The 27,170-nt window shown below is 41.3% G+C and overlaps 1 protein-coding gene across 2 annotated transcripts in view; it reads right to left on the bottom strand.

Annotated features, from left to right (window-relative positions):
• ATP6V1C1 (ATPase H+ transporting V1 subunit C1) overlaps positions 1-16,697 on the bottom strand; it is a 40,771-nt gene extending 24,074 nt beyond the window's left edge. Inside the window, exon 1 of one of the 2 annotated variants that reach the window (XM_029923383.1) lies at positions 16,523-16,697. The gene's annotated coding sequence lies outside the window, so the exon portion shown is untranslated. Of the gene's footprint in view, positions 1-15,744; positions 16,379-16,522 lie in introns of those variants that run through there. The other variant, XM_029923384.1, reaches the window with a different exon arrangement.
• Positions 16,698-27,170: the final 10,473 nt, after the last annotated feature.

Here is a 27,170-nt window from a genome sequence, read left to right as displayed (position 1 = left end):
GACCCTCATATGTAGTTCATTCATTTTAAGAATAATCTAAAATTTATCATCTATTTTCCTCTGGAAAGGGATTTACATTTTACTTCTTTGCTATTATAAACAATTCTGCAGTGAACAACTTCGTGCATGCCTGTTTTTGTGAGTTTCTCCAGGACAGCTAGGAGTAAAAGAGCTGAATTGAGTATGATAATGTGGTAGCTTGTCTTCAAACTTGGAGGCAGGGCGCCTGGGTGGCTCCGTCAGTTAAGCATCCAACTCTGGGTTTCAGCTCAGGTCATGATCTCACAGTGTATGAGTTCAAGCCCCACATCAGGCTCCGTGCTGACAGTGAGGGGCCCGCTTGAGATTCTCTCTCCCTCTCTCTCTGCCCCTCTCCTGCTCACTCTGTCTCTCCAAAATAAATAAACTTTAAAACAAACAATCATGGAGGCAACAAGTGTTTACATGCTCCTTTGCATGTGTGACTGCCCCTCCTCTTATCAAGAGGCGGCTTCTAGTTCCCCTCACCTTGAATCCAGGCTGGCCTTCTGACTTGCTTTGACCAACAAAACTTAGAGAGGCCACACTTATGGGAGTTCAGGGCCCCGGTCTCCAGAGGTTCGCAACTTCCACTTCTGTCTCCTGGAAGGCTGTCCTCAAACCACCATGGAAGAAAGCTAGTCCAGCCTCCTAGAAACTAAGAGGTCACATGGCAGAGAAACAGCAACACTAGGGCTGACAGCCAGCATAAACTGCCAAACATCGAGGTGAGGCCATCTTGAAACTTCCAGGGTAGCCAATGCTCCAGCCACTTGAATGCAGCCCCATCAATGAGCTCAAGTGAAGCAAACAGAACCACCGAGACAACCCAGAGAATCAGGAGAAAAAAAATCACTGTTTTAAGCCACTAAAGTTTGAGGTGGTTTGTTATATATCATGAGATAACTGACAAAAACCATCATCAACTTTGCTGGGTAGTGTCAAACTGTTCTCCAAAGTAAGTTCCTACACAATGGCATACATTGCTCATAACCAGATATTTACAGAAAATAAAAAACATGCATAGGAGAAAGATGCTTTAGCTATGTATTTTTTAAATCTCTTTAAAAAATACCTGGGGGAGCACCTGGGAGGGGCTCAGTTGGTTAAGCAACCAACTTTGGCTTAGGTCACGATCTGGTGGTTCATGAGTTCAAGCCCCACATCGGGCTCTGTGTGGACAGCTCAGAGCCTGAGGCCCTCTTTGGATTCTGTGTGTGTCTCTGCCCCTCCCTCATTCACTCTCTCTCTCTCCTTCAAAAAATAAACATTAAAAAAAAATTTTTTTAATAAAATAAAAATGGGGAGGGGCACCCGGGTGGCTCAGTTGGTTGGGTGGCTGACTTTTGATTTCAGCTCAGGTCATGATCCCAGGGTTATGGGATAGAGGACCATGTCTGGCTCCACACATGGAGCCTCTTTGGGATTCTCTCTGATTCTGTCCCTCCCCTGCTCGTGCTCTCTCTCAAAATATTTTTTTAAAAAAGAAAACTATCTGGGGAAAATATGGCAAAATGCTAATAACTATTAGCATGTAGTAAGTACATGGATATCAGTTAATCTGAAATATTTGAGCTTTTCTACATACTTGAAATATTTCAAATTAAGTATTTTTAACTGTTACAAGAATGTAATTACAGTAAGATAAAAGAGAACAACGCTTAGCAAATTTATAAATTTTAATGAACTTTCAAATGAAATATCCAGAGAATGATCTTGTTACTATGTTAATCCTGTAAGCACAACTTTTCTGTTTTATTCCTTGTCAAGATGCTTTCTAATCTGTTTATACTGTGTTATGACCAAGTATAATAATATATTGGACAAAAATATTCCTGATGTTTTGGAATTTTTTTGTCAAGAAATATTTTAGGGTCAACATATTCAGCAACTCTAATTGCATAATGTTGTAAGGTAAGAGCTTGGGCCACACCTGCCTTTGCTCCAGACTCCATCTCAGTAAGTTGCTCCTTAAATTCCAGATGAAATGCTGGGGGTCTATCTCCCGTTTTCCCATCTTCCCCTAACCCGAGTCACCTCACCTAAGCTGCTCCAAATCTTGCTATCTTTTCACTTGCCTTTGGCCACTTCGGTTTTGTCTCTTCTCTATTTCTGGTCTCTTCCACATTTTCTTGGATAATATTCTTGCACTTATCAAATCTAGCTTTTTTAGCCCAAACACCAGTCATGGTACTACCTTGAACTTTAAAATTTTCAGTTGATTAGAGAATCCAATAACATCTTTAGACCCTTTTAATAATCCAGATCTTCTACATGATGGTAGTTTTTGGAAGTCTGAGCTTTTATTATAATTATTTACACAACAGTTCTGTTAAAGTGTATCTGATGACAGTTTATACCTCCTCTCCCCCCCCCCAAAAATAGCAGGTGATTAGATCAAGTATTAAGCTCCTCCTGATATTTTAAAATTATGCAAAGTGCAGCATCTTCAAAGACTGTAATAATATGAGCTATTACAGTAGATGTCACTATCATACCATTTAGAGCTCTAGAAAATCTTTTTTATCCAACAGGTTTCCAAAGTATTTCAAAAAATAAGAAAAAGAACCCCATATTCTTTATCTATAAATTTCTGCCCTATCCTATTTCACTGAGCTTTTATCAGGACCAAATGAAATGTCACGATGATTGTAAGCAAGAGTAGAGTCTAGAAATGTCTAGGAAAGAGGCGCCTGCTGGCTCAGCCAATGAAGCATATAACTCTTGATCTCCAAATCACATTTTGAGATTGGTAAAACAGAGCGAGAGAGAGAGCGAGAGCGAGCAAGCGAGAGAGTGAGCAAGAGAGAAATGTCTAGGAAACTTTTAGGAAGTACTTTAATTCCATTTTTAACTGGAGTTCTCTCTAGGGCCTAACTGTCTGGATATGAAGGGGAAAAGGTGTTCTCTATGTTTGGTATCATGTCATACATATCTCATATGCTATCTCATCTAATTCTCATGACAGCCCTTTGAGCTGGGTAGTGATACTTGGGAGAGGTTCTAGTTTACCAAAGTCACACAAGAGGCAAATGGGGTTCAAATCTCATTGTGTTTGACTGTAAAGGCTGTGTGTCATGCTAGAAGAAAATGTTCTGCACTCAGACCCACATGAGCTCTATTTGAAGAGATCCACGTGTAACCTTAAACCCTTTTGTCCTGTTTCCTTCCAGGCTCCAAGTAACCAGTAGGTCCAAGGAATTCTGCTAGATAAATTAAGTTTCCCTTCCCTTTTCATCTAGGATCATCACAATTTTTTTAATGTTTGTTTTTAAGAAAGAGTGAAAGACAGAGTGTGAGCAGAAAAGGAACAGAGAGAGGGAGACACAGAATCTGAAGCGGGGTCCAGGCTCTGAACTGTCAGCACAGAAACTGATGCGGGGCTCAAACTCACAAACCTCGAGTTCATGACCTGAGCTGAAGTCGGAGGCTTAGCCGACTGAGCCACCCAGGCACCCCTAGTCATCACAATTTCCGAAAGAGCAACACCCAGCATCCCAACCCAGCTCCTAGAAGGAATCATATCTTCAAACAGAAAAGTAAAAAAAAAAAAAAAAAAAAAAAAAGAGTATTTCAGGAGATATGAGGAATAGAATTTAAATTTAAAAACAGAAGAAAAGCACAAACTTTAGAGTCCCATTACTAGTTAAACTCCTAACTCCACCCCCACTAGTCTCTTTATCTGTGGACTACTACAAACCTCTTCACACAGCTGTTGGAAGGAATCAACCAAATGATGAATGTTAAGAACTGCCCATGAGAAGAGCATCAATCAATCTTGTGCAAAATCTCTTTTGTTCTGTTTTTGAACAATGTCCACTGGTATTCTATGGACACAAGTCACATAAAAAAATCTGTGACTGAGCCTGGCTGGCTCGGTTGGTAGAACATGTGACTCTTGATCTCAGCGTCACTGAGTGCAAGACCCACACTGGGTGCAGAGCTTACTTAACTGACAAACAAAAATCTCTCCTTGAAACTTAAGACACTTTAAGCTCAGTCTCAAATAAAATTTATCTTCGCAGATAAATATACATAAATGCTTAAATCAAATTGTATTGTAAAACACATTTCCTCTTTTCTTTCAGCTGCATGGAAACCATCAAAATCGGGTGTCCACTGGTTGTCTTCTCATCAAGGACTTAGACATTTCCACCTCCTCTGAAGGCTTCAAATGACTTCTGTTTTTATTCCTAATCATTTGCCTTTTTTCATCTTGCATATTGGAATTCAGGCATAAAACACACAAATCATATGTTAAACAAAAGAGAAAAGTAAAAGGCACCCCAGTCAAACAATGGAGTTCCTCAAGACTCAGAACTAGGTCTAACTCCTGTTATATGTGGGTATAAATGTGCATAAGTAATTTTTTTCTTGAGGATATTATCGATACCCAAGACAATTCCAGGCTAGATGCTGAACTCTCGCTCAGATTTTTATCTCCAGCTCAGGCTCCCCAGCTACACCCAGAGCCATACCCAGCAAGCCTCCTCAACCAACTACAAGACCTCTCCACGTGGATGTCTCAAAAACATCTAAAACCCAGTATTTTTAGACAAATTCGTAATGTCTTCCTGAAAACCTTGTCCTACTTCAGTGTTCCCCGGGTTAGTACAGGTGTACCCCTACCACGTTAGACAATTAGAACTGTCAAATGTCATCAAGATAACAGCCAATACTGACTGGGCACTTCCTATCTCCCAGCCAGTCAAAACACTTCATATATATTAACTCTCGGTATGTTTAAAACAACCTTATCAGATGGGTAGTAGTTACAAAGGAAGAAATCAAGGCACAGAAAGTGCCTCATATATTACTAGATACACCACAAAATGTGTACCAGACATCATGATAGCATATATTATATGCTCTCATAGTACCTTCATTTTAGTATTTCCCTGACGGACACTCTTTATTCATCTTTCTTCCAAATAAACTGCCCATTAGATTTGGTGGAAACCACGATAATTTTTGCTCACAACTCAGTGTCTGGCATACAGCCCAGTACGCAGAACCTCAAAAAACATCCACTGAATATTCTTGAATGAATATATAATTGTGAGGATTAAATGAGATAATCTAGTTAAAGTTCCTGGTTTATAACTGGTTAGCTCCCTTCACGTCCCCTGTATTTTAAAAAATCAACTTTATGAAAATACGAAGTTTCACGAGTTTTTGACAACCGTATACATCTGTGTAACCACCACCACAACCAAGATTTAAGCCATCTGTGTCGTCCCAGAGCCTTCCCTCACACCCAGTGCCAGTCAACCCCTACTGCACTGCCAGCGCTGGGCAGATGCTGATCTGCCATCACAATTCTGCCTAATCCAGAAGTTCACTGTAAACGGAAAATACATTATGTACGCTCTGGTACTGGACTCCTTTTGCTCAGCAAGTCTTTGGTATTTGTCCACATTGTGCATATCAACAGCAGTACATTCCGTTTTCGTGCTTATTATACTATTCGCTTGTTGCTGGACAGTTACAGTGTTTCTGGTTTGGAGGCACTGACAACCAAGGTGCTATGAATGTTCCACAACAAAGTTTTTTGTGAAAACATATTTTCACTTCTCTTGGATAAACGTTGAGAAGTGGGATTCCGGAGTTGAATGATTAGTGTATGCCTCACTTCCTAAGAAGCCACCAAACTGTTTCCCAAGTAGACAGGCCATCAGAAAGGTGTGCAAGCTCCAGGTGTTTATGTGCTCACCCATGCTGTGAACTTTTCGATTCTGATGTCTGATTTACCAACTTGTCGTCTTTCACCATATACACTTGCTGTGGCCTACTCCACGGTCACAAGGACTTGTCCAGCTTAGACTTCAGTGAGCTTCCTGAATCTGGGTTTACTTTTCATCCAATTTGAAAAAATTTCATCCATTATCATCCTCAACTTTTTTTCCTGCTTCCCTTTCCCTTCTTTTGAGACAAAAATCACACGTTAAACCGCCTGCTACTGTACTGCCCCACAGGCCAAAACCTCCACTTTTTTCCGGTCGTTTTTCCACGCTGCAGTCTGGGTACATTCTTGCTCTATCTTCTAGTTTACTGAACTTGTCCTTAGAGTATCTACTATTCATCTCACAAAGCGAACATTTCTCTTTAGATGTATTTTTCAGCTTTCCAGGTTCCATTTTTTTAAATCTGTCATTTTAATCCTCATTATGTTCAGTTTTCTGTCAGATCACTAATTCACAATGCTACACTGCCAATCACTGGATTTTGTGGTATTTTAAGAATGTTGTACTCTCTTCTGACAGGTACTTGGGAATTAGCATAATACACTGGAGGCTTTTTAACTTTGTTAGAATGTGTCTAAAGCTAATTAAGCTCTACTACTAAGGCCTGACTTTCTGGGGATTCCAGTGTACGCCCTAGGTTTTCAAACACTTCCCAGCCCCATGTGCTCTGGAAACTGTTCCATTTAAAGCTCTCTAGTAATTCTTTGCTGGCCCTCCTGCAGAGACCTCTAGACAAATTTTTGGTGGTTTTTCTGTCTGGCTCCCTCCTTTTTGCCAATAGGATCTGCAATTTCCAGCCAGGTTAAGTGTTTGCCAACTCCAGTCTCAATTCAGCAAGACCAACATGCTTTGCTTGGTTTTCCCTTCCAAGATCACGGTCCAGAGAGTGATTCCGGGCAGGAAGCAACTCCGAGTAGGAAGCAGAGGAACTACAGATCTCACTTCTTTTGTTTTCAGTCTCTCAGTTCAAATATTACCTGTTGTCCAGTATCTGGAAGAAGTTTTTTCATAGATTCTGTCCAATTTCCTAGTTGTTCATGGTAAGAAAATAAGTATGGTACCAGAAACTCCATCATGGCCAGAAACTCAAGTCTCATATAGTTTGTTGTATACTGTTCATCAGTTTTTGGTATTAGTTACCTAACTGCTCTGTTTGTTCCTATGTAGGGATCCAGCCATAACCTTCAGCCTCCCTCACCTCTGTTTTAATATTTAATAGAAAGCAGGAGTAACAACAATGAACTTGAGAAATATAACAAGTGTAAGCTGCCTTTAGTAATACTGTGAGCATAACAATGAAAACGTATTGCTTTGGTAATATGGGGAGAAATGTTCGTTTTGTTAAAAAAAAAAACAAACAGATGGGGCCTGAAGTAATGTCCCTCACACTCATACATGTGTTATTACTTTAGAAATGTATGGGATGTCAACATGATTGATAAAACAAATTCATTTAAAAGCATAAACAAGATTATTACTATCTCCTCAATCTAAAATAACTATGTAATACCTGAGAGACCAAAAAGTTTTGTGCTTAAGAAAAAGACAATTTCTAGAAAGCAGTTTCAATATTTAGCAAAAGCCATAAAAATGTACACGTCCCAGCATCCCAACATAAAGAAAGGAAAGGATGTATGTATGTACAAACATTAAATTACAGAGAAACTGTTAAAGATGATCTCTTGGGAGTGAATTATGAATGTTTTCATCCTTTCTATATATTCCTGTTTCCTAAATTTTTAATAATCAAGTCCTGTATGTGAACACACTCAAACCCTACACAATTAAAAAAAAAAAAAAAGACAATATCCTCACACTCAAAAACGCATAAGAGTTTAGAGACCACTAAGTGGCATGGTGACAATGAACCCTAGAGATAACTCGGAAGAGAAGGGCAATGCTGGTTAGTAATAGTTACGTCTGAAGCATGAGATCAAGGTTGGCAAGAAATCTTTTTATCTCACTGGAAATTACACCCAGAGAAAACCCAAATGTCAACTTCAGGAAGCACAATGTAATGGCCGGAGCACTAAACTGAAACTATGAACACCTGAAATCTGATCCCAGTTCTGCATATCACTGTCTGCGGAAGTTTCTTCATTTGTAAAATGAGAGGACTGGATACGATATCCAGGAACCCTTGCTCCTGCTATATTCCATTAATCTATACAGGGTGAGATCCAAGGATTTCTTTATATTCTTGTTACATCCCTCAGATAATTCAGGTGATCACTCCAGTTTCAGAACTACTGTCCTAAAATCGGCATTTCCATGATTATGTAGAAATTACATAGTGATTATATGGTGAATGTTATTAAAAAATGATAAATATTCTTGATAAGACGGCTAAATGTCATATCATCAAGAATCACACAGTATTGCTAGTTCTACAATACGGAAATGACTTTTGTTCTGAGGAGTTCAGAAACCTTACACATCAACCCACTTTCTGCATGCTTTCCATGGCAGGTTAGAAGCTTAAAATGTCAAAAGCAATATGAGAACAAGTACAGAACAAAACAAAATCTGAGTAAACTCTTGCTTTGCTCAATAAATGGAAATTTTTATTTAATTTATGAAGAACAGAATACAGAGGATTTTAAATGCGCTTCATAAAAGTAGCAGGTGGCTCTGTGACCACAGTGTAGAGTCCAGATTCATTCCCAAAAAACTTCCCCCTGGAAACATTTTCCAGCTCTAAGAAAATTGCTGTAGGTGACAGAAAGCTGAATAACTCACAAAAATGTATGCCCCTACTTTGCTTCTTTCCTAGAAATAAAACATTTGCCAGTCCTCACGGTCATCACTACTGGTGTCTTTGAGTGTTTCTACTTTATCTTCACATTCTTCTTCAACTCCATCAATCTTGACCTCAGGCCCGCCTACCTTTACTTCTTTCTACTTGCCTCTACTAAGACCGTCCATTTTGTACAAAACAACTTCTCCTTTCCTGCGTAAACCAACTCAAACTTCCCTTAACAAAATGGTTTCCCCAACTACCTCCAACCATGCACAGAACCATTATTATAATCCCAAACCAGTATGTCCCCCTCAGTATGTTCTCCCTCAACCCATTTAGAACTACGTAATTAACTGCATTAAGGCAGACATCTATTTTGTGTTTTGTCGTGTGTCTCTTGCCTGACAGTAATTGTTTTCACTGCAGGATGATACCACTTATCTCACCAAATGTTGTGAGTGCTTCAGTTTCCAGAACTGTGGTAGGGTCTAAGAAACAAAACAAATAAAATGAACTCCCCATCTTGAAGGAGTTTACAATTTTGGGCATGAAGGTCTGTATGAGTAGGTAGGTCTGTGTGTGCGGCTAGGGGTGGGAGGGAAACAGTCCAAATGATGAGATAAAAAAGAAAATCAAGGCAGCGTACACTGGAGACCGAAGAGAAACACTGGTCAAATTTTTAAAATACTTCTATTTTGTTTGACTGCAATAATAAGTATGCTGTGTTAAAAGAAAAACAAAAAACAGAAACAAACAAAACAGTGGAGTACCTGGGTGGCTCAGTCAGTGGACTGTCTGACTTGGGCTCAGGTCATGATCTCATGGTTCATGGGTTGGAGCCCCACATCCAGCTCTCTGCTGTCACCACAGAGTCAGCTTTAGATCTGCTATCTCCTTCTCTTTCTGCCCCCCTCCCCTGCTTTCACTTTCCCTCTCTCGAAAATAAAAAACATTTTTAAAAAACTAACAATTATTTCTCAAAATGGAAGAAAGGAGAGAAGAAAGGAAAACCTGGATGCAAAGCTCTGAGACTATTTACTGTATGAACCCATTGCTGGGAATTTGAAGGCCGTGGATTATTTTCCTACCGCAACTGATTTGAATATAAAACAAAACGGTAAAGCAATAACTATCACAACATAAAAGGTGGGGATAATATGCTCAAACAAAGAGCTGCTAGCATTTCTTTTTGAAGGTACCAGACCGACCCAATTTAGGACCAACCACAGAAAATATAGCACTCCAGTAAATGCTCCAATACTGAACTGATCTTAACGCTTTCAGAAAACAATACGTTAATCTTTGAAACGCAACCATCTTTCACAGTAAATAAAATTTCACAATGAGACTGAAGGTGGTCTAAATGCAAAACAACCTTTTCGATCCTTGAAAATACCAAGTTTACTAAAGGGGCCTATTTCAACAAGCACAAGAAGAAACACCTCAGATATCAGAGAAATATCACATAGTCTTCCAGTCGTGATTTTTAAAAAATAATATATTATTTAATTAATAAAATTTTAAAAAATTTTTAATGGGGGAGCACCTGGGTGGCTCAGTCGGTTAAGCATCTGACTTCAGCACAGTGATGATCTTGCAGTTTGCGGGATCAAGCCTTGCGTAGGGCTCGTTACTGCTAGCTCAGAGCCTGGAGTCTGCCTCGGATTCTGTGTCTCCCTCTCTCTCTGTCCCTCCCCTGCTCACGCTCTCTCTCTCTCTCTCTCTCTCTCTCTCAAAAATAAACAAGCATAAAAAAACTTTTTGTAAGTAAGAACATCGGTTTCTTCTTTGAATGTTAAAATTCTACCCTTCAAAACAGAAGCACCTTGAGATTGTGGGAAGGGCTTGGCTTACTGGTAGTAAAACTTATTTAAAAGTTTCCAGTAACTAAAAGGGAAATTTTACCTTTCAAGGGGTAGTTTCATGACTCATACACAATGAAATTTAAAAACTGTCAGAACATATACCTTCTTTAAATAAGCCTTAATTTTTGCTTTTTTGGTTTCAATTGAAATATTTAAAATTGCTCTATAATCCCATTACAGACTACCTGAATTTCATGCCATAAATATAAAGATGGAAGACAATTTCATCTTAAATAGACGTAGTTTATAAATGACCATCCTTTTAATTTCAGTTGGCTAGAAATAAATTTGTAAAAGCCAAGCCTGGGGCACTTGGGTGTCTCAGGCGGTTGAGCACCCCACTCCTGATTTTGGCTCAGCTCATGATCCCAGGGTCATGGGACCAACCATGGGTCATGGGTCGCCCCACCTATGTCAGGCTGAGCATGGAGCCTCCTTGAGACTCTCTCTCCCCCACATGCTCTCTAAAAAATAAATAAATAATAAATTGGGGGCACCTGGTGACTCAGTCGGTTAAGGGTCCAATTTAGGCTCAGGTCATGATCTTGTGGTTCACAAATTCAAGCCCCGCATCAGAGTCTACACTGATAGTGAAGAGCCTGCTTGGAATTCTCTCTCTCTCTCTCTCTCTCTCCCTCTCTCAAAATAAATATATAAATAAACTCTAAAATAAATAAATATATAAATTTAAAAAGAAGAGCCAAGACTTACTTTTGCACAGACAACTGTCATAAAAACTGAAGGGTTGGGGAGAAGGGTGGGGTTAGGATGTGTTAGGGAAAATTTCTTGTAATTTCCAGTAAAGCAGATGAATTGGTAGACATGGCAAGGAGGGCACTGTACACCTACTACTGAAAGCAATCGTCAAGACCTCTGAGCTCCTGAAGACTTCCTCTCTGCCACCTACAACTCAGCAATGACCCAAGGAACAAACAATTCCTTCCATGCCAGGGGAATCCCTGAATCTACACTCATGGCTTCCAAAACGTTATTTCCCTTTTCTTTGGGTTTTTTTTTTTAAGTAGACTCCATGCCCAATGTGGGGCTCAAACTCACACTCTGCGATCAAGAGTCACATGCTCCATGGACTGAGCCAGCCAAGCAGCCCCAGGCTGGCATTTTAGAACAGTGAATGGACCCCAATACTGCATTAGAGCAGAAGGTGCTTTTATCTAGAACACAATGTATCCTAGCCTGAAATTCACCAAGTTACAGACATAACATGTTAGTTTTCCCCCATTCTTCACTCTAGAAGCTTGAGATTCTGTTTATTGGTAGTGACAACCACTTACTGAATATGCACTATGTGATAAACACCTCAATATGCTAAATAATTTTGTGCTTAACTCAAAGAAGATATTAATACCCCCACTGGCAGATGACAGAACAGTTAATGAAATTATCTGCCCAAGATTACACAGCGAGTGACTATACACATTTTACTGCTAGATTATTAAGAGTACTCTTCTAGATCCCCAATATCTAACAAAGTGCCTATCACTTAATTAGTACACAAATATTTGTCCAACAAGTAAATGGTAACACCACATGTAAGTGTTCTGCACCAAATGGTACCTCTCTTCTACAGGAGTCTGGAAAAAATATGGGAGCATTTTAGGTTGTCCCAACATGGGGGCCAAACAACAGACAGTCCTGTCCAAAATGCCAGTAGCACTCACATAGAAACACGGAAGTATAGGCTGGATCATAAAGAAACGACTTCATGGTAAAGTTAATCCACCTATTAATAAGCTTAATTTACAAATAATTTTCTATTCATTGACAGCTTGCTTAAAATATCTTCAAAAATACATCAGGAGAGACTATTGAATGCTGAAAATGAACTGAGAGTTGAAAGGGAAGGGGGAGAGGGGAAATGAGGTGGTGGTGATGGTGGAGGGCACTTATGGGGAAGAGCACTGGGTGTTGTATGGAAACCAATTTGACAATAAAATATTATGGAAAAAAAATACATCAGTTTTTTGGAGAGGAGGGGGCACCTGGATAGCTCATTTGGCTAAGCATCTGTCTTCAGCTCAGGTCATGATCTGGCTGTTTACAGATTTGAGCCCCATGTGGGGCTCTGTGGTGACAGCTCAAAGCCTGGAGACTGCTTTGGATTCTGTGTCTCCCTCACTCTCTGCCCCTCTCCCACTGACGCTCTCTCTTGCTCAAAAATAAACAAACATTAAAAAACTTTAAAAAAACACACATCAGTTTCGGGGTGCCTGAGTGGTTCAGTAGGTGATGATTCTTGATCTTGGAGTTGTGAGTTCGAGCCCCACACTAGGTGTAGAGATTACTTAAAATCTTAAAAATAAGTATATAAATAAATAAAACATCAGTTTCTTTCTTTATATAAAACACCATTTTTGCACTTACCTGGAATTTTGTTTTCAAATATACACACTCATTTTAAATAAAGAGCTAATGCTCTTTTTATCCTCTGATATAACCCAAGCACCTCCCCTGCACTGCCTCCCTGCGTCCTTTCTGAACTCAACAGATACGCAGCAGATCTGCACAGTGATAGAACATTAGGAGATTTCCCACTGGAAAAGAATTTTTCTCATCAAGAATATAGCTTGAAATTTCTAGTTCCAAAGGTCATGTCAATAAGAAATTTTAGAATGCTCTGGGACATTGCCTGAGTTATCTTTCCAAGGGCACTATGCTAATGGTTTCTAATAGGTCTTAAAAACATCTATGAAACGAGAATCTAACATAAATTCGTTTATAAATAAAATGGCATGAAATGCCACATCCAAAGGGTGAAAATGATTTACTCCTATAGACAGATCAGGGATATGTACAAGAACAAAATTTACCTAGGAGGTACTTCGTCAAAACTGTGGCTACCCCAAAACAGACTCAAGTTCAGCAGCAAGACTGCTTCAGAACTGGTGGACTACATACACGGAGATCCTTCCACAGAGGCGTATTCTGGCGGTCCAGTTTTGCTCTCTGGCCAACGGAATTATTTCACAAGTTGTGGAAATAATCATAGTCTCCAACTTCTGAAGCCCAAAAGTTTCTTTGTAGGTTGTGAAGCACATGTAAGTGAAGCTCCTAAGGCTAACATGCTAAAAATTAAAAACAAGGCTCTCCCGTGCAGTTTTAAATACAGAATTACACTACCCGGCTCTCAGCATTTACTTGAGTCAGATGCTGGGTACTGTTTCTTTAGATTTTATCTAGTCCCAGCAAGATATACCAAGAGAAAAAGATCCGGGAGTTCTGAGGCTCCACTCTGTCTTCAGCACGACTTGAGACTTGCTTGTTGTCAAAGAACCGTGATTGACACCCTGAGCACTTTGAGCTCTACTTTGTTGCTCATTATCTGCTCCAGCTGAACTGTGTATTGACAAGGTTTACCCAAGCTTACAGAAAAACAGTTTTTAAAGCGCTGACCCCCACTGCCAAATCCCTTGAAGGTGTCCTACCAGAAAAAGTTCACCAAAAGTGCTGAATCAAAGATTACAATGTAATCTTAGGAAACTCACCCTTCTCTCTAGATATGACTGTGGTTAAGTATTATGTAGGTAATCAGCAGGAACAATACCAGCTGTCGGTACACTCTAGAAGTTATGCCAAACTGAGACCAAACTATTTCTAGTTCCAAGGGTCTTGACAGGTTCCTATCTATACAATGAATAGCATTTTCATCTACTCCCTCTCAGAGGCCTGTGAGAAAAACATAAACATGAAAGGTAACTGAGGCCGCCTCGATAACGTTACCAGAGGAGAACTCTCGAGGACCAAAGGCAGATCTCTGCAAAGGAATCTCTAGTCAGCTCCCAAACAATTCGGCCTCCCCTGTGTACTTCAGGGCTGCTTCGGGGGTCGTTAGAACTGCCCTCGGTGAAGGGTCAATATGCAATCTAATCACTCTTTCCCTTGGCCAACTACTTAGCACCTCTAAAAGTGAATACGGTTAAACCTCCTCAATTCCTTAGTGGAGAGAGAAGGTATCCTGACTTCAAATCCTTCAGTGGCTCTCCATTTCCTACAGGAGGAAACTATTAATCGCCTTCCCATCTCTTGGCAAGAATTACAACAATGTCCTCCCAAGGCTGTTTCCCCTCATTCACTTTTGCATCCTCCACATTCTCAACAAAAATTTTATTTCAAAAAACCACATCTAGGGGCACCTGGATGGCCCACTCGGTTAAGCGTCTTTCTTTGGCTCAGGTCATGAGCTCCTGGGTTGTGAGCTCATGTCAGGCTCTCTGCTGTCAGCCCAGAGCCCGCTTCAGGTCCTCCGTCCCCAACTTGCGTGCACGCACACGAATTCTCTCTCTCAGAATAAAATAAATTTTAAAAATACGTCTAATTCAGTCTACTGCCTATAACATTCACTAGCTTCCCTTTACTTTTAGGATAAAAGAGCACTGCTGGGCTGATCCCAGCCTCCCCCCGAATGCCTCTGTTCACACAGCCTCCAGGTTTGGCCATGCTAGACCTCCTACCACTTTTCAAAAGCTTTATTCCTCTTCACATCTCGGGGCACTGACATACACTGTTCTTTCCACGTGGAACATATTCAGTCACACCTTCTCATCCTTTCTAGTCTCTTTTCAGATGACAGTTTGAAAGTCATATGCTCCAAAAAGCCTCCTTTGTACTTCCTATAAAGGCATCTCCTTTACAAACTTTCACACCATTCCGTTATTCCTCCCAAGCACATTTCACACTTGCATGATTATTTATTAAAACCCATCTCGGGGTGCCTGGATGGCTCAGTCGGTTAAGTGTCTGACTTCAGCTCAGCTCCTGATCTCACAGTTCATGAGTTTGAGTCCCATATGGGGCTCTGCTGTCAGTGCAGAGCCTGCTTCAGATTCTGTGCCTCCCTTTCTCTGCCCCTCTCCTGCTCCCTCATGCTCTCTCTCAAAAATAAATAAAGATTAAAAAATTAAAAAAAAATAAAACCCATCTTCTCCCCTTGACTGTAAGCTCTATTAGATCCTGTTTTCTAAACCTTAACAGCAGCGTAGTACTTGGTGTATATACGTATGTATGTGTATATATATATGTATCTATCTCAGTTGAAGGAGTATCAGTTGAATGAGTAAATATTCAGTAGTCTTCATTTTCGGACCCCAACATTATTTCTCACTTCTCTGCAATTCAAATACCCCACAAACATGGCCTTCTGACTCCCCTAGAAGCACTCTTCCTTCTCATCTTCAGGCCTTCAAATCCTGTGGCTTTTCCTGCCTAGAAAGTTCTCACTTCTCTCCGCCAGTTCAAATCCCATTGGCTTGCGAAGGCCCAACCCCAGTTATCTTTCTTCCAGGGTATTTCCTGATAGTACAGGTTCATACCTCCGTCCCTACCCAATTCCAAAGCACTTAGCATTCTTTTTGATAATTACCTGTAACTTCGTAGTACTTCGATGTGTGCGTGGGACTTCGCTCCCCAACACTGGTGGGAACTCCTAAGGCTGGACTGTTTACACCCCGACCCAGAATTTAGAGCAGTGCTAAGTACTGAGTGAGCTCTCACCGAAATATTTGACGTTTCCCTAACACAGGAGATTCAATTTGCCTTACGTGACTCTCTCAAGTTCCCCTGCATGGGTTTCTTGCCTACCCTTCCCCCATCCTAATAAAAAATGGTTTGAGTTCTCTGGATTCTCGTTCTTTGCCCTGCCTACAAAGATCCTACATGCTCTGCGAGACAATCCTGCCTGCAGCGAGGGGCTCCTTGACCCTTTAAACTGCCATCCCCCTACTTACAAGCGCGTACACCCAGTGAAGGCTCTCGAGCTCGCTGTGACCTCACACACCACCACCCCAGATCCTCATCTGGCCACTGTCACATTTCGTCCCTCTCAATCAAGGGGCGTGGATTCGCTCCCCACCCCCAATGCAAGGAGAAACGTCCCAGACTCTCAGTGTTCCGCCTTCCTGTCTCTGCTATTCTGTAACCCCTAGGGCCATTTCTTTTTCCCTCCTATCTCTTCCTTTGAAACAGGACCTACGGCCAAGGTTTCAATGAACTGGGGCCGAGAAATCAGACACAGCCACCCAGCCAGTTCCAACGCCACAGCCTCGGCCCCCGCGCCCGCCCCACTCCTCCCAGACGGCGACCGCAGCGCAAGGTTCGGCCTGGCCAGGACTCCCCACCCGGGGTAACCACCGCTCACTGACCCAGGAAGGTGTCAAACGACGAAGTGGCTGCACTAACAGGTACGGAGGCGGACAGCCTGGCAGACGTTAACGGCTCAGCGCTCCATCCCTCCCGGACCTAAGCTCCGGTCCCACTGCTTTCTCGACCCCAGCGTCTTCGGAGCAAGTCACGTGCCAGCCAGAGCAGTCAGCTGACCGCGGCACGCGCCGCTGCGCCTACGCGCGCGCCATTGCGCAGCCGCAGCTGCCTTCGCAGCAGCGACCTCCGAGGAGGGGCGGGGCTGGGATGCTCTGGGTGGAGCCCCGACGACCCGGGAGCGCTGGCGGCCGCGGTTCCGGGGTGGGTGGAGCTTGCCGCCTCTCCCTTAGTCCTGGCGCCGTCTGGTCCGCCCCTGGCGAGCGTCACCACCGCCGTCCTTCCTGTTATCCCGCTTCTTCAGGTGTCTGCGGGTCATTTGTCTCCAACCCTCATGCTGGCTCCGCCACTCGGGGTTTTATTCAGACTGCCCCGCTTTCTGAGTAATATCCTTAATATTCACGTCAGCTGATTCACATTGTTCTGCCAGTCCCCTTCCAGTTAATTCCATAAACGTTCGTCGAGCATCTGCTAATCTTTTAAGGATTTGTCTACCGGGGCGAATCACTCCTTGCCATGAGAGAGCACGTTATCTAGTTCAGGAGTATGTGTGGCGTGGGATATACATCACAGCAGTCAAAACCACATTAGATAATGGGAAACCATTATCCTGAAAGGTTTCAGGAAAAAGTAGGGATGGGAGAAAGCATATCCTTTGGGAGGAGAAAAAGTAGCAAGGCGCTATTCCGAACCCTGCATATTTCATTGGCTTGGAGAAATAAGGGGGTATTATTCTAATTTAGAACATAGTTTTAAAAACGATAGAGAACTCTGGGATTTTCCAATTTAGTGCTTTTAAATTTGCAGATGAGGAAAGTGAAGAAGCAGAGGTTACAGGGGTGCTTCACCCATGAGCATAAATATATCTTGTTTAAGATCCTAGCTTTGCTACTAATCTGTGTGACCTTAAGCCTCTGAAATTCAGCTGCTTTCCCTGTGAAATAGTGGCAATGAGGCACATCTATTAGAGGTAGTGTGAGGATTAAAGGCAGTCTGCATTTAGCACAGAGGCTGGCGCATGGGAAACATCCAGTGAATGGTCATCAGTGTTACCAAATATTACAGGACTCAAGTTTTCTGAGCTAGTCTGTACTTTAGGCTCTTGTGTCCCTGTAGAAATTCGCCACAGAATGTCTTAGAGCCTCAGTAATATATTGGACAGAAAGTAGCAACCAACCAAACTGTCCCCACTCTAACGCTTTTCACCAATTCTGGAGGAAGTTCAGGCAATTCCAACAACCAGTTCTATTACACAGCTTTGGAAACGTTTCAGGAATTCCAAAAGCTTTATCTGGCATCACAAAAATGGGCCTGAAGGCAATATTTGGTTAGCTCAGCACTGTCCAATAAAACTTACTTCAATGATGGAAATATTCTGTGCTGTCGATATGATACCTACTAGACTTATGTGGCTATTGAACACTTGACATATGGCTAGTGTGGCCAAAACTGAATTTTAAAATTTATTTCACTTCAATTAAAATTTAAATATGCACAGGTGGTTAGTAGCAATTGGTTTGGACAGTGCAATTTTAGGATCTGCATTTGAAACCTTTGGGGGTTTTTTTGTTTGTTTGTGTATGGACCTGAGGCAGAATTCTCATCCCAGTTTCTTTTTAAACTCAGCACAGAGCCTGATGTGGAGCTCGAACTCATGAACCATGAGATCATGACCTGAGCCAAAAGTCAGATGCTCAACCGACTGAGCCACTGAGGCGCCCCAAGGGAGCTCCCTTTTCTATACTGCACATAGGAGCATGCTAAGTATGTCAGTGTGTATAACAGCGATGCCACACTTTTCCCTTCATTTCCAACTGTATACTCCCCACCAGGAAGTGTCTTCTAAGCTTAAAGGTACTGAAAAACTGCATAGAGAACATCTATTTTTTTCCTCACAATTTTTTCAAGGGGAAAAAGATAAATGTTTTAATCAAACAAAGTGGGAAAAGTATTTCAAACTAATAGCACAATAGGAATGAAAATCATTTCACCTGTGGCTCTGTTGTTTGAGCGTCCAACTCTTGATTTCAAGTCTAGTCATGATCCCAGGGTCATGGGATTGAGCCCCTAGTCAGGCTCTGTGCTGAGTGTGGAACCTGCTTAAGATTTTCTTTAGGGGTGACTGGGTGGCTCGGTTGGTTAAGTATCTGGCCTGGGCTCAGGTCATGATCTCACGGGTCATAAGTTCAAGCCCCGCCTCAGATGCTGTACCGACAGTTCAGAGTCTGGAGCCTGCTTTGGATTCTGTGCCTCCCTCTCTGTCTGCCCCCTTACTCATTTTCTCTCTCTCTGTCTCTCTCTCTCTGTTTCTCTCTCTCTCTCTCTCTGTCTCTCTCTCTCAAAAACAAATAAGAAAACACTAGGGGTGCCTGGGTGGCTCAGTCAGTTAGGCATCTGACTTCTGCTGAGGTCATGATCTCATGGTTCATGGGTTCGAGCCCTGTGTCAGGCTCTGTGCTGACAGCTCAGATTCTGTGTCAACCTCTCTCTCTCTCCCCTCCTCCCCTACGTATGCTGTATCTCTGTGTCTATCAAAATTAAATGTTAAAAAAAATTTTATAACCCTTTTTTTTTACATTTATTTATTTTTGAGAGACAGAGAGAGACAGAGCACATGTGGGGAAGGGTCAGAGAGAGAGGGAGACACAGAATCCGAAGCAGACTCCAGATTCTGAGCTGTCAGCACAGAGCCCAACGTGGGGCTCGAACCTTTGAATCAGGAGATCATGACCTGAGCTGAAGTTGGGTGCTTAACTGACTGAGCCACCCAGGCACCCCTAAAAAAAATGTATTTAAACATTTAAAAAATTTTTTAAGGTTCTTGTCTCTTTCTGTCTTTTTCCTTCTCCCCCACTCAGGCTCTCTCTCTCACATTAAAAAAAAATGTTCATTCTTTTGATCCACATTTGGGTGGAAGTAATTCAAAAGATAGGAAAATATTATACAAAATGTGTCCATTATATCATAATGTCTGTTTTCATCAACAGCAACATCAATTAAAGATTTAGTTCAAGAACTAAACCCCCTATAAAGGTGAAGTGTTAAAAATGGTTTGAGATTTATCTGTTGAATGTTGAGTTTAATATTCACAATTAATGAATAGAATACAATGGACCAGTGGTTCTCAATCGGAGGACATTTGGCAATGTCTGAAGATGTTTTTGCTTGTCACAACCTGTGAGGAGAGGGGTATGACAGGTATCTTGTGGGTAGAACCTAGGGCTGCTGCTAAATGTCCCACAATGGATAGGACAGCCCCCATGACAAAGAATTATCTGATCCAAAATGTCACTAGTGCTGAGACTGAGAACCCTAGACTAGATCCATGATATTCTCAGATTCCAAAGTTTTGACTCCTTTTTTTTTTTTTTAAGTAGTCTCTATGCCTACTATGGGGCTTGAACTCACAACCCAGAGATTAAGAGTCACGTGCTCTATGGACAAAGCCAGCCAGGCATCCCATTAGATTCCCAAATTCTTGATTACCAATGTGGTATATAATACTCTGAGTTTTTCACATGTAAAATTGAGATAGTAATATCTATCTCTATTATTGTAATATTTAAATGGAATAATGTAATATTATAGTCACATTGCCACTTTGGGTAGTCAACCAGCCTCACTTACTAGCTAAGAGATTGATTCCCATATGACACCCTCCTAGTGAATTCTGGACTCATCATACTCACAAATTTCTGCATATTATAGTCTTTGCTTGAGAAAAATAGAAACAATTTTTTATCAATAAATGCCAACTAATGAATAATTTTTAAAAAACAGGTTTTCATTTATTCCTATTAAAACAAATAATCGATATTAATTATTAATAATTAGAAAGTATAGATAAGCAAAGATAAGAAAATAAATATCACCTGTCATTCCACGACTCAGGAAAAATCAACTGGGCACATCCTTTGAGAATCTTTCAATTCAGATGTACGCACATATGCAACCTTTGCCGTAGGCTCAGAGCAGCAGGTGCAGAATGTCATTGTCTAATCTTCCCCAGAGCAAGAGTCAAGGCCATTCATCCTCCTAGTGCCTCAGCTGGGCTGTCAGCAAAGGGATGTCTGACACTGTCTCCATTACATTCCCTGCTTTTAACCTGGGTCACTGTAGTGACGTCTCATTCATAAAGTTTTTTTTTTTCTGAGCCCCCTAATCATACATATAACAACAGCAATTACAGCTGAACTTCTAAAGCACTTAGCTTTGTGCCCAGCACTGTTCTGTGTGCTTTGCATATATTAATTCATTTAATCCTCAAAATAACCCTTTGAGACAAGTATTATTCTTATCCCTATTTTACATATGAGGAAACTGAGGCATATGTAACTTGACTAATCAGTCAAGTGGCAGATCTAAGTTCTGAAGCCAGGCTGCCTGGCTCCTGACTCCATTCTCTTAAGCTCTGCAGCATAAAGCTTTTCTTTGCACTCTGAGACATACATACTCCTTTTATACTCTGAATTCTCACGGCATTCTCCTGGCATTTAATTTCACTTGCATTACAATTTATCAACCTAACCAAGATCACCTTTTACTCAGTCTTGAATGTGCGTTGTACATGATAAGCATCCAATAGATGATTAGTAGATTTTATAATTAAAGGAAAGGTGGGATTTTCAAACATTTAATGACATAGGGGAAGGGAAGAGATTAACAAATAATTAAACCTGTCAGCTCCTTTCTTCTGTTCCCTGCATTATTGGTCCCTGAACTAATAGAAATTATCATCTTTGTCTTATCTCCTTGAAAGCATTATGAAATGTGCTTGGGAGCAGCAAAAGTTCATGGAATTAGGAAGATAAAAAATATATTTTTAAAAAGCAGTTCTGTCCTGGGGCACCAATTCTTGATTTTGGCTCAGGTCATGATCTCATGGTTTGTCAGATCGAGGCCTTGCATCGGCTCTGTGCTAACAGCATGAAGCCTACTTGGGATTCTCTCTCTCTCTCTCTCTCTCTCTCTCTGCCCCTCCCCCCTCTCAAAAATAAATAAATAACCTTTAAAAAAGTAATTCGGACCTTTCACCTGTATTTCAAGATTTTGTTCCCTTTATTATTACTTTCCAATTTGTTCATTCCAGTTTTATTTTTATTTATTTATTTTTACATTTTTTATTTACTTTTGAGAGAGAGAGTGAAACAGAGTGTCAGCAAGGAGGGATGGAGAGGAGACACAGAATCTGAAGCAGGTTCCAGGCTCTGAGCAAGAGTTCAGTACGGAGACCAACATGGGGCTCGAACCCATGAACTGTGAGATCATGACGTGAGCCAAAGTCAGACACTTAACCAACTGAGCCACCCAGGCACCCCAGCTCATTCCAGCTTTACATAACACAGTGGGAAAGATTTTGAACAAGCACTAGTCTATACTAGGAAGTGGCTGGCTGTGGACCAAATCAATTTAATTTTCATCTTATTTACACTAATTGCCTAAATGTAATAGCACAGGAAGTTAGCATTCAGTAGTTACAATGAACCAATCAGTTAAAAAAAAAAAGGGAAAAAACATGCAAATAAAACCCTGATAATAAGCACAAGCATGTTCTCTTTAGGCCCTCATTTATTGTTACATCTAATTCCTCAATTTAGAAATATCTGTCTTTCAAAACAGTTAGTAATATAGTGGGTTTAACGAAGGGAAGGTGTGGTAAAAGAAATTAACAGAAATAATGAACACTCAATTTAAGCACCTTTTCAATACTTTTATCTCAGCCCTCACTATTTTATTAAATGTATTTATTTCTGTGACCCCTGTAGGAAATAATTCTTCATGAGTCTCTCACATTTCTGCATGTCTTATTAGTCGAGACACTAACCTCTCCAGATTGTCTTTTCAAGGAAGTTTGTATAGCACACAGCATCGGAACACAGAGATAACGTCTCCTTCGGAAGTGCTGGACAGCCACACGTACTGTACCGTATGAAAGATTTGGGTTCCCTAAGCTCAGGGTTACTCTCCTGTAATGAAATCGACTGTGTGTCCCCACATCCATCAGGTCCATCCATGTCCCCGCTGTGGGAATTGGCAGGGGGGATGGGTACAAATATGTTGGTGCCTCCACCCCATACTGTACTGTAAGTAAAAGTCCTCTGTCTCTGACCCAGGGGTCTTGTGTCTCTGACTAGCATCCATGAAACTCTGATAGGCCAGGCTAACCTGGAGTGTTCAATTTCAGACCTTTCCCAGTTCTCGACAGTGTTTGTGAAAGGGACTACGGACTACATCCCAGACACAGCTTTCTGAAAGAGGAAGGATGAAGAGCTCAATGGCTGATTACAGAGTTTGCAAGATGTCCATGAAAATAGATACTAAGCTAAATAGTATGGTCCCTGGAACTCGGCTGTAGGCTACACTGTATGTCTGCTGAGCAATAAACGGCTCTCTGCTTTATAGCCTGTTGCCGAGGAGGAACTGGCGAGGTGGTTGCAAGCCACACAGTCTCATAGACTAGCTGGGGCCATGGTTGCTGGACTGTTCACTCTCCTCCAGGCGAGGGCACTTCCTCACCACTCTGGCAATCAGCCTCAGCTCCTCCTTTTATACTGACTACTAGGATACTTGTCCTGGGTGAACAGAAGCCCCTGCTCCCACCCCAATCAAAGAACAGTTACAGAGATGATAAGGATAATGAACACTTGGCGGAGCACGCTATTCGTCAAGTCTCCCTAGAGTAGCCTGTGTGGGCCAGAGTGGGGACATAATAATCACAGTAAGTTTATAAAAATTCCTTATCTTCTTGCATGGTTCTTCCAAGGAAAGGTCCGAGTGAGCACAGAGAATGACCGGGTAGCTGCCGGAATGGGACATCCAGATTTCGTGTCAGAGGGAGAACAACCCAGCACCTGGGCGAGTGAGTAACACCCTAGACCTTAGCAGGTATGGAGGAGGAAGGACCTTGAGGGTCTTTGTCATTTAAATCATCCCCAGAGCCTTCCTCAGAAAGGAGAGCATCTTACCGTGATTCTCCTAAACTTACTTCCCCGGCACTTTCAATTTAATTCCCTGGCCCGTTGGCTCTGAGAACAACTGGAGGTTTGATCCTCGTCCCCTTAACCTTACTGCCATGTTTATCTGAAATAGCAAGGAATGGTCCCAGCTCCTGCATGTCCTTTACAAAGCACCTGTCAACACCCCTAGATGTCTTCCACAGCCCCATTCCTATCGTCATTGAATGCCAGTTGCCTGGTGACATGGACAGACAGACAATTTTAGTCTGATTGCCCTCAGGCAGCTCCTCCTTAAACAAGACTAGACTCAAGTATTCCAAGTGACATGAGCACTCTAGGATTTAACAGCCAGTGGGTGACCACGTTAGGGTACTGTCAACCTGTGCCCGTTGGATGATGTAGGTTTAACGTGGTGGGGCTCCAACAATTGTAAACAACACTTTCCGTCCAGGGCTCCTGTGTACACCCCCAGGATGCATTGCTTGCCTGGAATCCAGGCATTATCTTGACTTACCATTAATATGATACTATCACTTTTTTTTTGGAGGAGGGAAAGTGTGTTTCACACAAATTAACATCTCACAAAATATTCTTGGCATAACTGATTCTCTAGGGACCGTAAGAGTTTTGTGATTATCAGGAGTGAGCTGGGTGAAGGGAAGGGGCATTGTAAAGCATGATCTTAGACAGACTGGGTATTAATCAGGGACTCAATGCACCAGTTAAGGTGTCCCAGGCTCTGTCACTCGCTATTGTGTCTGAATCTCAGTTTTCTCATCTATAACCTGCTGGGAGCCGCACCGGCCTTGCTGGATGACACAGTCACAGTGAGGAAATGGCAGACGTTTGCACAGCTCCTGCCATGAGAGAAGAAACTGGCATCTCCTTCTCCTACTACTGCTCATGTGAAAATAAGCCTGTTGTCATTAGTTAGGCCTTACAACGTTCCAAATCAGACTGATATCCCCCACACAGCTACCCCATAAGAAAAAACATTTTCCTGTCCCTGCATAAAAGATTTTGATCAAAACATTATAAATATTTGACAAAAGGCTCTTCTAATGAGACTTGCAGACCCAAAACATAGACTTAACGGGTTAAAAACACAAAAATTGCATTTGAGTCTGGCCCGGAGAAAAGGAGCCTAATTTGCAGATAAGAATTAAAAAGAAGTCCATTTGAGTCTGGTCTGAAGAAAATTGGAGCCTAAATTGGAGATTAGAAGTAGAAGACAAGGTCAGAACATGATCCCCTCCCAAAGTCTACATTCAACAAATATCCTCCCTTATACTGACTTCAGTTATAAGGATGAATAAGAATGTGGGAAATCAGGTGCAAGGCCAACACACACAGGGCCCCCATTGTGCTTACATCAAAAAAAAAGGGTCTTCTCAAGCAACTTGTTAATAAACATTTTTTTCTCTTTTTCTCTCTTGTAGTTTATAAGCCAATCACAATAACTCTTAGCTTATCTATATACAACTTAACCTATATTTTAATCTTAGCTTTACTAACCTTAATAATATGTATGTTAATCCTGTTTTCTACTAAAAACATCCTGTTTTATTCTTGGTTATAAAATTTTCTCAACTTCACTGTATGTACATTACATGATTTGGTTGTAACATGTTAATTAAAAAACAAAGTCATAAATATTGGCCAATAACCAACCCGTACAAAACAAGATAGGTTTGTTACTTTTTTAATCTGGAAGATCTGTGCCAAGATAAATGAGATGGTTCTAAAAAACACTTCTGTAAATCACGATGATTTATCACCTTTCAATGATTAAATCACCTTATCACTAAGAATTCGTCACTGTAAACAATTTCTATTTTCTGATGTCATGTTATTGCTTGACCAATAAAAAGAGATACCAAAGCAGACAGAGCAGAGATGCCTGCCTGGTGATCAAGAAACTCGTGGCTCTCTCATCATTCTCTTGTGCCAACACTGTCCATCCTTCAGGGACCCTGGACCTGCTGGAGCTGGACTCCAGCAATAACCCTTGCACTGGGCTTATTAGGAGGATGAAATGAGATAATGCACTTAAGCAAGCATCTGGTGCCCATTGAGTCCCCACAATAGCTATAATGATATATTTGTGAGTAAAACTGGAATGTAAGAAAGGGAATTTAGTCTCAGAATGGCAGTAGCCAAGTTCCCCGAATAGTAGCTAGTGTGCTAGGCCTAAGGTGATGGTCATGAATCTCAGAATGGTGAGCTAGAGTGCCTCATATCTCTGCTCCCTAAAGGGTGATCTCAGAAAGTGGAACAGAGTCTGGAGACTCCAGGAAAAACAAACAAACAAAAAACTGCTGCAGAAGCTGAACACAAGCAGTATATAAAGAACCATGTGAATAATTATAACCTATTTTCTGTTAACACACATGAACACACACAGACATGTACACTCTTAAAACTTTTTAGCCTTCACTTTTTTTAATCTTTTTTTTAATGTTTATTTATTTTTGAGGGAGAGACATGATGTGAGCAGTGGAGGGGCAGAGAGAGAGAGAGACACAGAACCTGAAGCAGGCTCCAGGCTCTGAGCTGTCAGCAAAGAGCCCGATGCAGGGCTCAAACCCATGAACCGTGAGATCATGACCTGAGCCTAACTGGATGCTTAACTGACTGAGCCACCCAGGCACCGCATAGCCTTCACTTTTTAAAAATGTTTTTTTAATTATTGATTTTTGAGAGAGACAGCACGAGTGGGGAAGGGGCGGGGGGAGGGGGACAGAGGTTCCAAAGTAGGCTCTGCACTGACAGCTGTAGCCCATGTGGGGCTCCACTGAGCCAAAGTCAGACACTCAACCAACTGAGCCACCCAGGCACCCCTAGCCTTCACTCTTAAAGGTTCAATTCACATTAAACATCCACTGCACTAAAACAATCCTTGACATTAATAACACCCTAACAATATCAATTTACTTTCAGAGCATCCAGATATAGCTATTATTGTATAAAAGCAGATGAGATGATCTATCTTTTAGGTTTAAAAAATAATCCTATAAAATTAAATCCAGCTTATACGACAGTACCAAATCCACCATGGCTTATAAATTGTTTTTCCCTTGGCTGCACTATTAACCAACTGTATGATTCTGGAAAAATATCAAATTCCTAACCTGTTAAATGACATGCATATTAGCACCTCATAAGTTTTGAAGTTTGAGATCATGGAAGTCAAGGTGCTTTGAAATCATGCCTGCTATATAATTTGTATTATAGTTATGATTATTACATACATTTTCCAACCAGGCTTTACAAATATCCAACCCAAATGGTATATCTATACCAGTGCATTCACTGAGAAAATAAAACACACACACACACACACACACACACACACACACACACACACCAGCAAAGGGAGTGAGTACAATGCAGAAATAAAAGGGTGATTTAGGAAATGGAGGTAAAAACTAGCCAGATATAAATGAAAATAACATTGACAACATGAAAGCAAACTTGAGTGTACCTGGTGATTGGAATTTAGACCCTATTTTTTTACTTTAGACAGTTAAATGAGAGCTGTGGCCGATTAAGGTTTTCTTCCAGTCTAAATATAAAG

The sequence above is a fragment of the Suricata suricatta genome, chromosome 15 (genome assembly GCF_006229205.1).
Source record: "Suricata suricatta isolate VVHF042 chromosome 15, meerkat_22Aug2017_6uvM2_HiC, whole genome shotgun sequence".
In the NCBI taxonomy this organism is placed as follows: domain Eukaryota; kingdom Metazoa; phylum Chordata; class Mammalia; order Carnivora; family Herpestidae; genus Suricata; species Suricata suricatta.
The sequence above is the reverse complement of the archived record's forward strand: the minus strand, read 5'-3'. Positions and strand labels throughout refer to the sequence as shown.